The sequence below is a fragment of the Canis lupus genome, chromosome 15, assembly GCF_048164855.1.
Source record: "Canis lupus baileyi chromosome 15, mCanLup2.hap1, whole genome shotgun sequence".
NCBI classification, from domain to species: domain Eukaryota; kingdom Metazoa; phylum Chordata; class Mammalia; order Carnivora; family Canidae; genus Canis; species Canis lupus.
This window is the reverse complement of record NC_132852.1, coordinates 60308338-60325182: the sequence shown is the minus strand read 5'-3', so window position 1 is coordinate 60325182 and position 16845 is coordinate 60308338. Positions and strand designations below refer to the sequence as shown.

Sequence of the window (16845 nt, the reverse complement as noted above, 5' to 3'; positions counted from 1 at the left end):
AAGTTCATACAAATTTAGGGACAAAAAAAACCCAAAAACATGTTCTTCCGCGAGCCGTCATTTCAGGTATTCTTGAAGTCAAACATATACATTTGAAATGATCTGACTTTGTGCTTAATGACAGTCATGCAGACAAAATTTACCGGTTCATCAAACTATAGTGCAAGTATATGAATTTATTTGTAATAAATTATCATTTTTGCATATATCAGTCAAAGCACAAGGCCTAAACACTTGCAACCAAAATGAATTATTAATTTAATTGTCACAAAACATGAGAGACACCTAAGTCTGGGAAATGAACAAGGGGTAGTGGAAGGGGAGGTGGGTGGGGGGTTGGGGTGACTGGGTGACGGGCACTGAGGGGGGCACTTGGTGGGATGAGCACTGGGTGTTATGCTATATGTTGGCAAATTGAACTCCAAGAAAAAAATTTAATTGTCACAGCCTATTTGGCGAAGTTCTATTACTATTTGCTATAATATGCAATGCATAAGGGGGAGAATCAAATTGAAAACCTAAAAAAGTAAGCCGATTATTTTGTCCTGGAGAAATTAAAATACAGCAAGCTGACAAAATCAGAGCCAAGGCATTCATGTTTTAAATAGGTAAAAACAAAACAAACAAACAAACAAACAAAAACAATGTTTACCTTAACTTAAAGAACAGTTGTGCCCAAAGGGAAGGTTCAACCTGCTGATAAAGAGTTCTTTTGTTTCCAGAAACCATGAAAAGGCCTCAATTCCCTCTCCAAGGTAGGAAGGAGGGTGGAATGGGAGCTCTTTGGCACTGGCTTTGCTACTTGACTGTGACTCTCCCCAGCTAAGCAGGTCTACTGGGAGAGGACACTGCTGTGGGGCTCCGGGCCTTCTGACTTGGTATTTTTGTGCAGAGAGAGGGAGCACCCCAGAAACAGGTGTCCTAAACCAGAAGGCTTCTGAAACACAGAGGTCTTTGGAATAACAATTCAATGGAAGATGCTCAGTTGAGAGGAACTCAACAGCCTGGACTACATGGGGGTCAGGACCCAGAAGACGGTGTATTTTCCCTCTTGAGGTTCCTTTCTTGATTTAGAAGCAAAACCGGATTAATGCCAGGGAAAAGGCTTAGCACCTCTCAAAGGGTAGAAAGACATGCCATGTTTCTCTTGCCTCAGTGTGGCCTCCCTCTACGTGTCAAGGGAGGAAATGAGCGGACACCAGCAAGTGTCCCTGGAGGATACGGAAAAGGTCATGGGAACCAAACAGTACATGTGGGCTCTTCCCCCTCCTGTCATAATACACAAGAGGTGTCTACTGTATTTAAGTCCTTGGAGGATAAAAATATGTATCAGGTAATGAATTTTTCATTGTACGAAATGATGTGAAAACTTATTTAACGTTTTTAAATTCCTAAATAAAAAGCAAAATGATACATTTGAGTTCAAAACATATACTAGTTACACAGGAGGGGAAGGATTTTCTTTTCAGTAATCATCTGATCTGTTTTCATTCAAAATTTATTTGGGGAACAAAATATACGAAGTACCTATATGTGAAGATTCTCAAGGGGAGATAATTAGTACAAGAAAGGACAATGGGATTAGAGTCAGAAAAGTAACAATTCTAATATTGAGTAATAAAAACAACAACACTGAGTAAGTTACTACACATTCCTCAATCTCAGTCCTTTGATCTAAAAACCTGGAATAATGCTGCGCTGCTAATAACAACTCAGAGTGATTACTGAGATCATGCATGTGGAAGCAACAAAAACACGGCATTACAAATGTTTTGCTTCCACTTCCTTATAGACTCATGAAACAAAACTTTGACAAGTTCCAAATTAGAATTTAAGTGATGAAGAATTTGTAGAATTTGAAGAATAATGCGTTCAGGATATGTTAAATACACAGAGTTTGGCTCAAATTAAATATAATGCTGCAAAGAGAAGTACCAGACATCATAATACAAGGAGTAGGCATACATTACGCTCAGTACTTTGACAAATAGTCACGTCCAAACTAACGTGCTAAAGAAAATACTAGGCCTGCAATAGAAGAGTCAAGCTAAACTGCTTGTAAACACAGAAAATATTGGTAAGAGCATTTTACATTTTTTAAAAAGGCAGTGGAACATTTGTAAATAAGGAAGAGGTCCTTGGAGGTCCTAAGCTGCAGACTTGTACAACAAACTGCATCATTACTGACAACTTAAAAAAGTACTAAAAACCTAAATTTCCAGGAGTGTCTACAGAGTTTCAGATGCCATCCCAGCGGATCCGGGGGTAAATATCCTCTGTCTTTGAAAGAAAGAGAGAGGGATTTTCACTAGCTCTGGGTTGTACATTTTGCAGATTCAAAAAGTTTAGAAGTAGCCATACTCACCTGAGAGCTGACACTGCTCTATCTCTGCTCAGCTAATGGAATTCAGTCCATGTGGTGAAGCTGCTTATGATACGGTAGCAGGAGAGGAAAGAAAAAAGCCTGGCAGTTGAGGACATAATCACTGTGGTGTTATTTCTCATGACACGGCAACCATAGTATTATTTGGGGGAAGACACAAGATGTATTTCTTTTTTAGTGTCAGCAATGTTTAATTCTACACTGAGAATCTGAAAATACTGTTTAAAAACTCAAAATAAGAATACAGGAAGAAATAGACGAAGTTTACTTTTTCATCATTATTTTAACTCAAACACATGCGCAGAGGTCAATCCCCTCCGAATAAACTTTTCTACTGTTTCAACTTTATTTCACAATTTCACAAATTCAAAGTCCTTCAAATTGTTGCAAATATTTTTAGATCAGAATTTTCAGAATTCAAAGGACATTAAATGTTTGTGGCAGAGTGGTATGAAATGTCCTATTCAAGGACGGAGCACCACAAACGCAAAACATGATGAACCGGGCAGCTCCGGGGGCTCAGTGGTTTAGCGCCACCTGCAGCCCAGGGCCTGATCCTGGAGACCCGGGATGGAGTCCCGCGTGCTTTTCCCTCTGCCTGGGTCTCCGCCTCTCTCTCTCTGGGTCTATCATGAATAAATGAATAAAATAAAAAAACATGATGATCTGATTTGATAAACATTCTAGATGTCACATCATTAAACGAGGCCTAAAATGCAAATATAATTGTTTTTGTTACATTTTTAAAATGAGCGAAAATTCTGTGACTATCATAAATAAATAAAATTCAAAAAAAAAAGCTATTTAAAAAATGAGCGAAAATTACCTTTCTTTTGGGGTGCCAACTGCATGATTGCCTAGTACAGGTGTAAGTGCTGATTCATTACAAAGGCAACGCTAAAGAAAGAAATAAGCAGTCATAGAACTAAAACATGACTCTCTGCTAAAAACCTGTGCATGAAGTATTTAAAAACAGGCATTTACATGTGGCTTTGACACGAAAATGCACATTGCAGGGGTGCTCCTGGTGAACAAGAAGCTTGTCTATAGATCCAAGGCCCTGTCACACCTAAAAAAGAATGTAGTAGTGACAGCAGTCGCTTCAGCCCGCTCAAGGCCGGACTTCCCTACAGTCCTCTAGTTTCCTGTAATCAAAAAAACCCCACAGCCCAGGGGAGGAGCGGCGGTTAAAGCCCAAAGTGGCCAAGCAGCAGCGCGCGCCCCAGGCTCCCCGGGCCCCGCCGCCCCGCCCAGGCCAGGCCCCCGCGGCCGCGCCTCCGGGCTCCAACGGCCTCAACGGAAGGCGGCGCGGGGGGCAGAGGCGCATCAGTCTGGGGGGGACCCGGGCGGGGGGCGTTGGGGAAGCCGCGGCCTGGACCGGGACCCACAGCGGCGGCTCCACCTGGGGCAGGGCTCTGACCCGCACTCGGCCTGCGGTAAGCAGCGCCCCACTGCGCGATGGGGGCTGAGGGCGGCCCCGGGAGGGACCCGGAGCGGGGAGGGCGGGACCTGAGGCCGGCGGGGTCGCGGGGGGCGGGCAGGGGCCCGGGATGCTGGGGGGTCGGGAGGGACCCCGAGCGGGGAGGCCGGGACCTGAGGCCGGCGGGGTCGCGGGGGTCGGGCAGGGGCCCGGGATGCTGGGGGGTCGGGAGAGGGGAGCGTGGGCCAAGGACCCTGGGGCGTCGGGAGGGACCCCGAGCGGGGAGGGCGGGACCTGAGGCCGGCGGGGTCGCGGGGGGCGGGCAGGGGCCCGGGATGCTGGGGGGTCGGGAGGGACCCCGAGCGGGGAGGGCGGGACCTGAGGCCGGCGGCGTCGCGGGGGGCGGGCAGGGGCCCGGGATGCTGGGGGGTCGGGAGGGACCCCGAGCGGGGAGGGCGGGACCTGAGGCCGGCGGGGGTCGCGGGGGCGGGGCGCGGCGGGGAAGGCCCCGGGTCGCCCCTGGGCTGCATGGGGACTTGGCCAAGCCTGGCTCCCCGCTCGCCCCCCCGCTGCTCTGTGCCCCGCTGTCCAGGTCCCGAGGTACCGCCCTAAGGAACGTGCTAAGGCCCCTGTTTTTACCCGAACCCTCATGGACTCTCTGATTGTGGCCACAAAATTAAAATTCTTTCCATTTTCTAAATTTCTGCAAGTTTAGCAGACAATGGCGAGAATTTTTATAAGACATACGAATTGTAGATTTAAAAAGCTGTGAGTATAACCTGGATTATTTATAGGATAAGTTATAATTTGCGTAATTTCATCTGAATAAGTTCTAAGGAATTAACTTACATAACTTAAAAGACACTTGCTTTAATATTTGTAATATGGAATATGATGGGTTTGAGCTTGTACCTTGTGAAAGATTTAAGAATTAAGCATAAACTCTTATCACTTGAGTATTGTTATTTTCAAAGTGCATTGATCAGCGACTGAACCACAAAACATATAGGTTAAAATAAGTGGTTTTATTCTCCGTAGGTTACCTATCTACACATCATAGTTGATAATGTTTTCTTATTAGCATGGTGTTAGACAAGATAATGATTTGAGGGTCCTTGTAGCTTGAAGAACAGGTAATCTGGTCTGTGTATTCTTACTGTCTATAGTGTAAGGAAGAATTATATTTATTTTTAAGTTATCACTGGTATTAAAATATGTATTTTTTGGACAAACAAATCAAAATAGAATTTAATTTTTTTAAATAATAAATTTATTTTTTATTGGTGTTCAATTTGCCAACATACAGAATACCACCCAGTGCTCATCCCGTCAAGTGCCCCCGTCAGTGCCCGCCACACAGTCACCCCCCCCCACCCTCCTCCCCTTCCACCACCCCTAGTTCATTTCCCAGAGTCAGGAGTCTCCCATGTTCCGTCTCCCTTTCTAACATTTCCTACCCACGTCTTCTCCCTTCCCCTCTATTCCCTTTTCACTATTATTTATATTTCCCAAAGGAATGAGACCATACAATGTTTCTCCTTCTCCGATTGACTTACTTCACTCAGCATCATGCCCTCCAGATATTTGTCATTTCTAATGGCTGAGGAATATTCCATTGTATCCATAGACCACAGCTTCTTTATCCATCGTCTTTCGATGGACACCGAGGCCCCTTCCACAGTGTGGCTATTGTGGACATTGCTGCTAGAAACATCGGGGTGCAGGTGTCCCGGCGTTTCGCTGCATGTGTATCTTCGGGGTAAATCCCCAGCAGTGCAATTGCTGGGTCGTAGGGCAGATCTCAAAATAGAATTTTAAGCCTTCCGGTGGAATTTATGTAACATATTCAAATAAAATAAAATCACAGGTTCTGGGGAGTGTTTTTCATCCCTCTAAACCTCAGTCCCCTAACTCTGTTCCTTCACTTCTGGCTTCTGGTTCTGGAACATATAAAGCTAGCATAATTGGTAGGGTGGAGAAAAGAGACAAATACTCTTTTTGTGAATCAGAGGTGGTTCATAAGAAGTATGTCGTCTTTACAACTGGTTATGGGCAGTGACTATTGAAACGGTTTATAGTAATCTCAATCTTAGTTAAAAATTACAAGAGAAAAAGTCTCAACACTGAAATGGCTCTCAAAGCCTTCTCATCTCTTGCATATACAGAGACTAAGAGACTTGTGCACACAGAAATGTCATCTCATAAATTTTCTCAAGTGATATTTTTGCTTCTCATTTTAATCATAAACAACCATTCCCTTTCCTACTACTGATTAGTTATAAAATACTATACTTACACCATGTAGCTCAAATGCTATTATAACTTCTTATCGCCTCCACGATAAATCCAAAATTAATAGCATAGATATCAAGTCCTTGCTGACAAGGACTGTGAGGAATACCAATAAATTGCAACCTTATTTCCTACATAAATTCTAAAAAAAATGGAAAATTGAAAAGATGTTAGTGGCAGCAGGCTAAAGTAGTACTTTTCTTAAAGATAAAGATTAAATTGTAAGACACAGGTTACTCAGTATGAGAACCAAATGGTTAACTGATTGAGAGAATCAAGCAGACCTACCAAATGTGACGTGGGATATTTGGGAAGAGCATATCCCGTATCTATTCAAAATAAATACATAAGGAAATAAATATGTAAATTAATAAGTAAATCTTTTTTTAAGCCTTAGAACACACACAGATCATGTCTTGTGTTTCTTGTCACTCTAAGAAGTCCTGATTTTCACAGGAAATTGCCATGTTACACATATTTTCAAATTAATGATCAGTTATTATTTCAGTGAAGGTTTAAGTGGTGAAGAGCTTCAAAGCATTATATACTAGGCTTTATGGGGAAACTTGGTATAGGTTTTGGTATTCTCCTAAAGCATTTTCCCAAAGTTCAGAAACTAGTGGGCCAGATGAACACATAAACAACACCAAACGATAACACAAAACCTTTGGGATGACACTAAATAAGAGAAATACTGTTATAGGTGAATGATGTGCTATGATGGTAGGAGGGAAGAAAAGTTAATTTTCTATCCAGCAACTGATTCTAGTTAAAGGAAAACTTAATAAATAAATCAGAATTAAGAAAATGCTTGTTTCTGTATTAATCTTGATAAACCTAACATGAAAGATAATGTACACTGTACAGTAACATTATAAAATTACTGAACTATCTCCAGAAATATTCTGATATTTGAGCCTTTAGTACTCATTCCATGAAGACTCTTCCTTCTCACATAATGCAGTACTCCTAGTCTTCATTAAATATGGCTAATGCAATAAGTATTAGGCTCTGAAAATTTCTTCAGAATTACATTTTTGTTAAGAAAAGATTTAAGGATCTTAGCAAAAATAGGTGTTTTTTTTCTTGACATTTATAAGAGAATTGGATAGGATCATAAAAGTCTGTTTGGGTTAGTATAGAGAATCTAGTCAGTACTGTTTTACAAAACTCTTTGCTGTGATGGATATGTTGTAAAATTCTCACTGTCCAATGCAGTGGCCATTAGCCCCATGTGAATCTTGAGTCCTGGAAGTGTGGCTGTTGCAACTGAGGAACTAAATTTTTATTTTATTTCAATGAATTTAAATTAAAACAACCACATCTGGCTAGTGGCTGCCGTATTGTATAACCAGCTCTAGAATGAATATATGAAAATTGGTTGGGGCACTCTTGGTTAATTGATGGGGTAAGGAAACCAGAGCTGACAAACCAAGGTAACCGGTGGAGCCTCTGCTAGTCCCTGAAGCCCACGCATTCCTCATTTTCCTCTTCAGTGCATACAACTAATGTGGCAGGTCTGCCGCTTGATCCTAAAGGAGCAGGTGATCCTGACCATAAAAGTATGATAAATGATGCATCTAAGAGGTGGCAAAGTGTAGCCACCTCCTCCTTCAGGAGAGCTACCTCTAATGAATTTCATCGTTTCCTTTCCAAGGTGTGCACGTCTAGTAGGAGACAATCACTAATTGCCTGCTGACTAGATCGTCAAACAAAGTGAGTAAGCTATACAATTGGAAAGGAGTAGATAAATAGAAAAGATTGTGAATGTGGAATGTATAGTATTTGAGATTTTCATTGCATTTGTTTTGAACTTATAGATCAAGTTGGGAATAATTGGTATTTTACCAGTATTGAGTCTATGAATCCATAAAAATAGAATATTTCCTATTCTTTTACATCCAATTTGTCTCATCCAAGTTTTATAATTTTCCACATATAGGTTTCATACACATTGGTTTTTAGTTTTGTTACATTGTGGTCTGAAAACATACTTGTATGTTTTTTATTATCTTAATTTTTTTATGCTGTGATCTGTGGTGTCTCTGAATATGGTATCTTGTGGAGTCCGCCGAGTGAGCTTGCAAAGGCTGTGTATTTTTCTCTCATTAGGAGTATTCGCCACCTACTGTCAATGTCGGTTAGATCAAGTTGATTCATAGGGTTCTATATTCTACCGATTTCAGGTTCAGCTCATCTATATCCTTACTGATTTTCAGCCTGCTAGGTCAACCAGTTCTTGAAAGAGAGGTGTTGATATTTCTAGTCATACATACAGTTTAAACTAATCTAAGTATACTTTGAAATGATGCTATACCACTTCACATAGAGTACAGGTATCTTTTAATAGAGTATTACCAATTCGTCCATCGTAAGCCTTAGGAAAATTCTTTCATTCATTTCACTTGGCTATATGCTATATCAGCTAGTAACATCATTATTACTGTTTTAGATAAACAGGTATTGGTCAACTGATTTTATTTTTATTTTTTAAAAGATTTTTTGATTTATTTTAATAGAGAGCAGTAGGAGAGAGAATGTACTCAATGTGCTCATAGCTGATTTAACATAGCCAGGGAAAGAAATAGCAAACTTGAACATAGGGTAGCAATAATTACCCAAACGGAAGCGCAAGGATACAAAAGTATAAATCACATTCCTACCATCAATGCCTGACAGACCCAGTTGCTCTCCATCTGTGCACTGCTACATATTGTCATCCATTCTGATTTGGTCCTAAAGATGATATGTAGTAATATCTCATTATAGGCTTTTTTGAAGGATAACAATATTTTATTTAATAGTTTTCTATACATTTATACCTTGTAAATATTTAGACATAGGAGATAGTACCTACCCTTCCCATCTTGATCTCCATCAGACAAATGTTTGGAGGCGAGCCTGTGCTGAGGCATTGTAGGGCAGTAACAGGGAAACAGTTACTTTCAATCCCCGACACCATTCTAGAGTGGACTTTACAGAAACACACCATGGGCTGCCTGGGTGCCTCAGGTCATCATCTCATGGGGTGTGATATGAAGCCAGGGTCGGGCTCCACGCTCAGCACGGAGTCTGCTTGAGGAGTCCCTTCCACTGCCCCCCTCCCCACTGCCTGCTAACGTTCTCTCTCTCACACACACAAATACATCTTTTTAAAAAAAGAAATAAACTCTGTTAACACAGCAGGAATTCCTTCTCTAGGTTGACAGTATAGATGCTGACCTATGTATTTCCATGTGTCAGTTAATCATGCTCCCATTTCTAATCTATTTTTTATCTCAGAAGTTTCTAAGGATGTCCCATCTATTTCTCTTGGTCCTTACTCATAACAACAGATCTTTTCTTGCATTTTTTGTCCGGTACACTTTATTTCTTTATGTAAATCCAAGGTTTTGACATGTTATCTTGCTCCTTTAAAAGAACTTTCAAAATGCCTTATAGTACAGTCTGCAAACAATAAATTTTTCTTAATTTTTAAGAAAATGCTTATTTCATTAATTGAACAGTTTCATCTGATGTAGAATTCTACACAGGTAGTTTTTTTTCTTTTTCATACTTTCATAGTTTGACTGCTCTCTCTTCTCTTTGCATAGATTCTGATGACCAGCTGGCTCTAATTATTGTCATTCCTTTGCAGGTAAGGTTCCTCCCCTCTGGCTGCCTTAAAGGTTTCTATTTGTCTTTTGTTTTCTGCACTTTCAATATGAATTGCCTAGGTGTGTGCTTTTGATATTTATCCCACTTGTGTTTTCTGAGCTCCTGGGATCTGTGATTTGAGGAAATAAATCATTGTGTCTTCAAATATTTCATCTGCTCATTTCCCATTCTTCTCCTTCTGTTATCCCAATTACTTAAATGTCGTACTTTTTACTTTGTCCCAGTCTTGGGTGTTGTGTTTTGTTTGCCTGTTATTGCCCTACAATGCCTCAGCACAGGCTCGCCTCCAAACATTTGTCAGATGGAGATCAAGATAGGAAGGGTAGGTACTATCCCCTATGTTTAAATAGTTACAAGGTATAAATGTTTAGAAAACTATTAAATAAAATATTGTTATCCTTCAAAAAAGGCTATAATGAGATATTACTACATATCATCTTTAGGACCAAATCAGAATGGATGACAATATCTAGCAGTGCACAGATTGAGAGCAACTGGGTCTGTCAGGCATTGATGATAGGAATGTGATTTAGAGGAAAATTTGCAATCTCTTATGAATTTAAAAATATACTTCCCATACCATCCAGCAATTACTTTCTAGGTATTTACTCAGGAGAAATGACTACTGATATATTCAATAGTATGGATGATGATAATAAACAGTGTGCACCCCGTATACTTGTTATGCAGATTAAATGACTTAATATATGTAACAAATTTAGAACAGTGCATAACACATGAACACAATTTAAGTACTAGTTGTTTGCTTTTTTTATTGTTTTTATTGGACATTAGCACAAGTTTTCATTGGAAACTTTCTAGTAGTACTTATAAGAATGAATAACATGGAAGGAAATGGAAACTTTTGGTGGGCAGAGCAGAACCAGAGAATGTATATTATAAGATGTAAGAAGCACTAGAGTAAGAATGTTTTTCTCTCTTGTTCACTGATATAGGCCAAGTATCCCAAATAGAGTCTGGCATAGAGAAGTCAATAGATGCTTGTGGAATTGAATCAGCATGGACATGAAGGTACAATTCCCGCATGTCCAACACTTATGAAAATTAAACATTCCATTACATGTGAACATCTACAGCTCAACATGTAATGCACATGGGAATAGAATTTGAAATTGTTTCATGAACTACTGTCCCAAACTTGAAAAATGAAATCTGCATGAAGTAGATAATTTGCAGGTAGGAAAAAAGGCTACAAAGGGCCTTGGTGATAAGTCAAAGGCATCTGATAGGACTAAAAGAAGATGGCAATAATTTACATTAGCTGAGGGAAAAAATGGGAGGAAATGGAAAAACTCTAAGGAAACAAGTTTTTGTTGATCAGGGAATTCCTTACTTCTTCTCTATGAGGAACGTATCACACTGAACCTTGCACAGTTAAACTTGACAAAATTTGGTTTCATCTTCCTCCCTTCCTTTTTGCTAGTCTATATGGTTAAGAGATGACCAATATGAATGGAAGTTCACAAAATGATTATCATGAAAACTAAACTTTTAATTCTGCCTTGGACGTCCATATACAGCTTGCTTTAAAGTCTTAGGAACACCTTTTTACATGAGCAGAATGGCTTTACATAATGGCCCCAGATGCTTCATTACAAAAGAGATAATGTACCTTCTTCAACACCTCAAGCTGAGCATCCCTGACTGCTCTTCAGTGAGTGAGCCAATTATGTCAGTTAGTTGGCAAGGGACTAGAGCAAGTTGCTACTATCATGTGATTCTGTTTACTTTCCTGTGATACTTCCTATGAAAAGGAACTTTACAGCATTGTTCTATCTTTTCTATTCTCCCATTAGTCTGTTTTTCCTGAGACACATATTCTTACGCTTTAGGTTATCATGAACTATTGGTGAGACCATGGCTGATTTGCAAGATTGACTTGCACACTGAACTCAACTTGATTTTGTAAACAGCTAATGCAAAGAGAGATACTCTGGGTCTAAGCAATTCTCTATTCAAAGTCTTGTGCATTCAGGCAAAACTGAATTCCCAATCTTGATATGTTGTGAGTCTATAATTTTAGAAGAGATGCAGGGGTGTGGGTCTTGATGAATGCAAGTTAATATGGCCACGCATATTACCTGTCCAGAGTCAGTCTTTTCACCCAACTGATCTCTCATTGGAGAGTGCATGAAATAGGACAGTACATTGGAAAAACGGGGCCAGAGTGAAGAAACGGAGCTGAAGGAAACAATGTCTATGAGTGAAATGTGAAATCTCTAAAAAGTGAAATGCTTTTGCTATGCTGTAATGGAAGATGAACTAAAATTTTATCAATAAGCAGTCTTAAAGGCCACTTCTAAAAGAACACTCCTCTTATATTAGTTCAGTGATACAGAAGAGTAAATATAAAATAACTGTGAAAATATAAGAATATAATGATAGATATTAAATTAGTTGTCCCTTCCCAGTAGCATGAATAAAGAGCTATCAACCATAAATTTCAATGGAATTACCTATTGGATGACAAAACCCCTAATATAAAGAGATTTTAGATCCAGTTCCTAAACTGACTACTAGTAATTATTCCTATAGAAAAACAGATTTATTCCTAAACATTGGCAGTGAACTATGTCAGAGTAAACTACTTTTTTCTTCAGGTTAAAATAAATTTTAAAAAATACCTCAAAGGGTTCATAGTTATCTGGAAAATCAAATTTAAGTGCATAATCTCAATATCAATAAATTTAACCTATTGTGATAGGTTTATGTAGTACACAATTTAAATTAGCAATGCATACTTCATGAAAATTAAACTGTTTCATATGTAGTTATAAAAAGGTGAAGATGAAATCATCAAATACGAAAGAAAATACTAGTATCAATAGATATTTTATTTTTATTTTTTAAAGATATTTTAAATATTCCACAAAAAGTCTATATATTGGCATGTCTACGTGTGTGTTTATACAATTTTTTTGCGTAAGCATAAGCATACATCTGTGTATATATGTGCATATATATACTTATTATATAAACAGGTAGAATGTTAAGGATTTTAAGAGGAAACTGTAAAGAAGAAGAAAGAAAGCATTGCTTATCCTCAGACTCGAGAGACTGTTATTTTACATAGGTTCACACTAATTTAATCTGTAGCTCGTCTAGGTGAGTAAGTATCCACAATATGCCTTTAACCTTATGATGTAACCAAAAGTCCCTTTAAAAAACAAAACAAATAAAAACAAGGCTTAGATAATAAAAGCCAGGGTCTACTTGACAATATTTCATGTAGTTCTGATGAATTTTAAGAAAGATTATGTTCATTTAGACAGGTACCTTGCTAAAAGTTGAGCATCTTGATTTCTATGACTTTTAAATATTAGAATTATCATGTATATTTGGCACAGACGGTAAATGTTTACTAAGTGAGTATTGACTTAGGTCTTGGGTATTTTAAATGGTTGAGTTTCTGAGTTGATAAGCAGGACAACTGAGTTAATAAGTTGTCCTTATTAAAAAGGAAAAAGGTGTGTGTGTATATGGATTTCTGAAATTTTAATGACATTTATACTATTCAGCTAACATTCAATTTATTTTTTGACTATTAATATGAAATCTTCCTTTATTGAAGCACATTATTAATTTCCTGGTTGCTTTTATTATTGCCCAAAGGTAGTAGAAAATTCAAATTCAGTTAAGTTAAAGTTAAGCAATAAAATTTATAATAACTATGAATAAATACAAAGATTAACATACCTTTTTCCATGAAATGTGACAATGTTATGATCACAATGCACATCTACCACTTGAACCTAATCCGTATTTTTGACCTAAGAAATCCTATCCATTAACTTTTCCTTTTTCTTGATATTATACCATTAAGAATAATCAGTAGGAGAGTCAACCCCATGTACAGCACTGTGAGGTGAATACCAAAATGAAGTAGTATCTGTATAACAGCCAATCAACCAACAATGTCAACGAACAACCATTTTTGACAGCAAGAAGAAATGCATGCTATGATTTATTTATTGACAATGGTTTCCAGAATGTACTATATCCACCTCAAGGATGCATAAGTTACATTACTGGGGTAGAATAAGAGAGTATTAGAATTATTTTATTAATCTTTTAGTTTTCTACTTTTGGTTTCCTGTAATACCTTTATTAATCATGAACAGAGAATCATAATATATTACAGATATATCGTCATATATTTTTTAACTGGTTGAAGAATATGACACCAAAAAATGTTGAAGACTTTTAGGGAAGCATGTTAGGGAGTTTAACTGAAAAGTAAAATTGAATATAGAGAAAATGTTGGGTTAAGTGCTTATTAGAGTGGTTTAACTATCAGCTTTATCATGTAAGTGGTTCTGCTATGGTTCTCACTTACATTTCTAAAAATTTGTATCAGCAGGAAACAGATGTACACTTCAGGAGGTAGCCAAGGAAAATATAATACGAGAACTACTTATACAGGAGTCAATAGAGTTTAGATAAAACAAGGAATGGTTGGTTGTACACTGGGCTAGTAATCAGCGGTTAAGTCATCACTATTCCTAAATCTTAAACGGAAAGGGAGAAGGCAATTATATGAGCTCATAAAAAATACCTTTTTGCAGAGGGTCACCTGACAGAGACTGTGGCCTTTGGTTTGGGGACAGATGATGTCTACTCTCCAAGGAAGAACCAAGGGAGTAGATATCTTGACTTTACTTTTTGCCACCCTCCAAACTCTTCCTGGTCCCTCCCCTTGGCCGGATCCAATCTGAAGCCAGAGAAGGACGTGCACAGATGTAGTCCATACAGGACAGCCTCCTTGGGCATAGTTTGAGAAAGAAAGTGGAGTGTGGATATGCAAGAAAAAATTGAAAATTTCCTGCTGCATTCCACTCCTCTTTATTCTTGGCATCTTTTCTTTTCCAGATGAAAAAAAGGTGTCTCTAATACAAGGGATACATGAATCCCATCACCTACCATAACCTTATGACTTGATGTCAGTTTAGTCATATTCCCACATAAAATCTATAATGTTGGCAAACCTCAGTATGCCAGCTTTATGTAAAATAATCTAGGGGGAAAAGTGAGAGAAGAAATTCTCAACATAAAATATAGCTGCCATAGTCCCATAACTTGTGTAACCTCTCATATGACCTTAAATGGCAATTATATATTCTTCTAGCTACATCCACTCAATGTGTATTCCAAGCTCTGTCAGTGACTGGGCTATAGTATTCTTTATCTGGCGATATGATCTTGTGGTATAAGCCTTTGATTGCTTCTGCCTTGATTGGATTGCTTCATTATTCTGTTACCTGACCTTTTATAGAAGTGAGGCAATCCAGAGAAACCTCTAGGTTCTAGAAATGGTTCTTGCTTCCATTGTGCGGCAGCAACCTGATTTCCTATTGTTAAATAACATCAATCACCTCAACCATGGTTGTAGTCCCTTTCTCTGCCAGTAAGTTTAAGAGCTCGAGGAGTATACAATGGCCTGAGGGCATACTTACTTTCCAATTTAACAGAGATTGTGTTGTCTAGGGGAAGCATTTCTTCTGTGTAAACTAGGGCACTTCTACCTATTTGCTGAAAGAAGCTACTCTCACTACCTTCCTCAGTTTCTGGATTTGTGCATTTTGACAGCAGGAGAGATGGCATGTGTTGGATAATGGTGTAAGGTCTGTAACATCTGGTGGGAGGCCATCCCAAATCCACAAGATTTTGTCTCTCGAAAGATGCTACAGCAGTCTTTAGCAGATTATTCCATTCTATCAGATCTGCTACTTGTAGATGTTGAGACCAGTGGATTTTGGGGTGAGCTCATGGACACATTTCTTTTGTTGCAAACTACTTCCCTTTGTCTGAGGTAAGATTATGTCAGATCCAAAGAAAATAAGGATTTTGTAAGCCTACATACAGGTCATGATGCTGACAGAATTGTGACCAAAGAAGGAAGATTCCATATATGTCTCTTCCTGCAAGAAAACATATTTTCCCATCGTGATAAAAGGAGTCAAGTAGAAACAATGTCATACCAGTTAGACAGAAGGTGCCCTATGAATGGCTTTGTGTTGTCTTCTGCCGTCAGCACACTGGTTGGCCATAACTGTATCAACTGTAAAGAGGATTTTTGGTGTGTGTGTGAAGAGAATTTCATGTTGTCAAACCTGGCCCCCTGTGTTATCCTGGCCTACTAGTAACTTTCCCATTGAGAAACCACTTGGATTAATGAAAATGAAGACTAATAGCTATAGAATAGGTAATTTTGTGCGTCTGATTATTGAGGTCCCTCTGCAGCGTCAGCCTTCTCTGGAAGATTAAATGGGACATGAATATCCATAGTTTATGCTCTTTCGAAGGGGACCACTCCTATACTTCATCAGAACTTCTTGTCATCAACTTTTCAATTGGGTTCTTTTAAGTCCCTTACCAGTGGCCCAACTTGTCAGCTACTGCTCGAGGATTAGTGTAGATCACGACCTCAAGCTCTCTCTCCCTTTATGCTGGTTGGGGCATAGGGGGTGGGTAAAATGGGTATATTTTCACAAACTTGGTGAATCACAGGTGTGATGACAGATCAAATGCTGGGAGTTTATCATTTTGTATCTTAGGAACAATTTATATTAAGTATTAGGCTATGTAAGGGGCTTCTTTAAAATGACCATTGTTATGGAGCCTGGGTGACTCAGCTGATTAAACATCTGGCTTCTGCTCAGGTCATGATCTCAGGGTCCTGGGATAGAGCCCTGTGCCAGGTCACACTCAGTGGGGAGTCTCCTTCTCCCTCTCCTCTCTCTCTCTGCCCCTCCCCCCGCTCATGCTCTGTCTCTCAAATAAGTAAAATCCTAAAATAAAATAAATAAAATGACCATTTTTCTACTTGAAATGTGCCTTTACAGAGGGCTTCCCAAAGCAGCTGGCAGCCTAAATTGTTGCTTTTGCTTCCGAATTTGTTTGTTTGTTTGTTTTTGTTTTTTTGGCAGTGTAGGCAGAGGTTGGAGGTGGGATTTCCTACTTAAAGCTCAAACTAAGGCTATTACTAGAGCTATTGCAAGATGAAGGTCTTTTAAATAGTTTTAATGAGGAAGCTCATTCTTAATGTAGAAGGAAGTAATTTCATATTTCAACA

The 16845-nt window shown here is 39.0% G+C and overlaps 1 protein-coding gene and 1 long non-coding RNA gene across 15 annotated transcripts in view; one reads left to right on the top strand and one right to left on the bottom strand.

Annotated features, from left to right (window-relative positions):
* The window catches only part of LOC140605332 (uncharacterized), a 28182-nt gene extending 24528 nt beyond the window's left edge, over positions 1–3654 (bottom strand). The window contains exons 1-4 of one of the 2 annotated variants that reach the window (XR_012008038.1): positions 3368–3653; positions 3210–3280; positions 2366–3009; positions 1973–2280 (exon numbers count right to left, since the gene is read on the bottom strand). This is a non-coding gene — a long non-coding RNA (uncharacterized lncRNA). Of the gene's footprint in view, positions 1–1972; positions 2281–2365; positions 3010–3209; positions 3281–3367 lie in introns of those variants that run through there. The other variant, XR_012008039.1, reaches the window with a different exon arrangement.
* The window catches only part of LOC140605330 (aldo-keto reductase family 1 member D1), a 126795-nt gene continuing 113361 nt past the window's right edge, over positions 3412–16845 (top strand). For 4 of the 13 annotated variants that reach the window (XM_072777612.1, XM_072777609.1, XM_072777608.1 and 1 more), the window contains exons 1-4: positions 3412–3819; positions 7753–7811; positions 9689–9732; positions 10709–10784. The gene's annotated coding sequence lies outside the window, so the exon portion shown is untranslated. The remainder of the gene's footprint in view (positions 3820–7752; positions 7812–9688; positions 9733–10708; positions 10785–16845) is intronic. The other 9 variants (XM_072777615.1, XM_072777613.1, XM_072777617.1 and 6 more) reach the window with 6 other exon arrangements.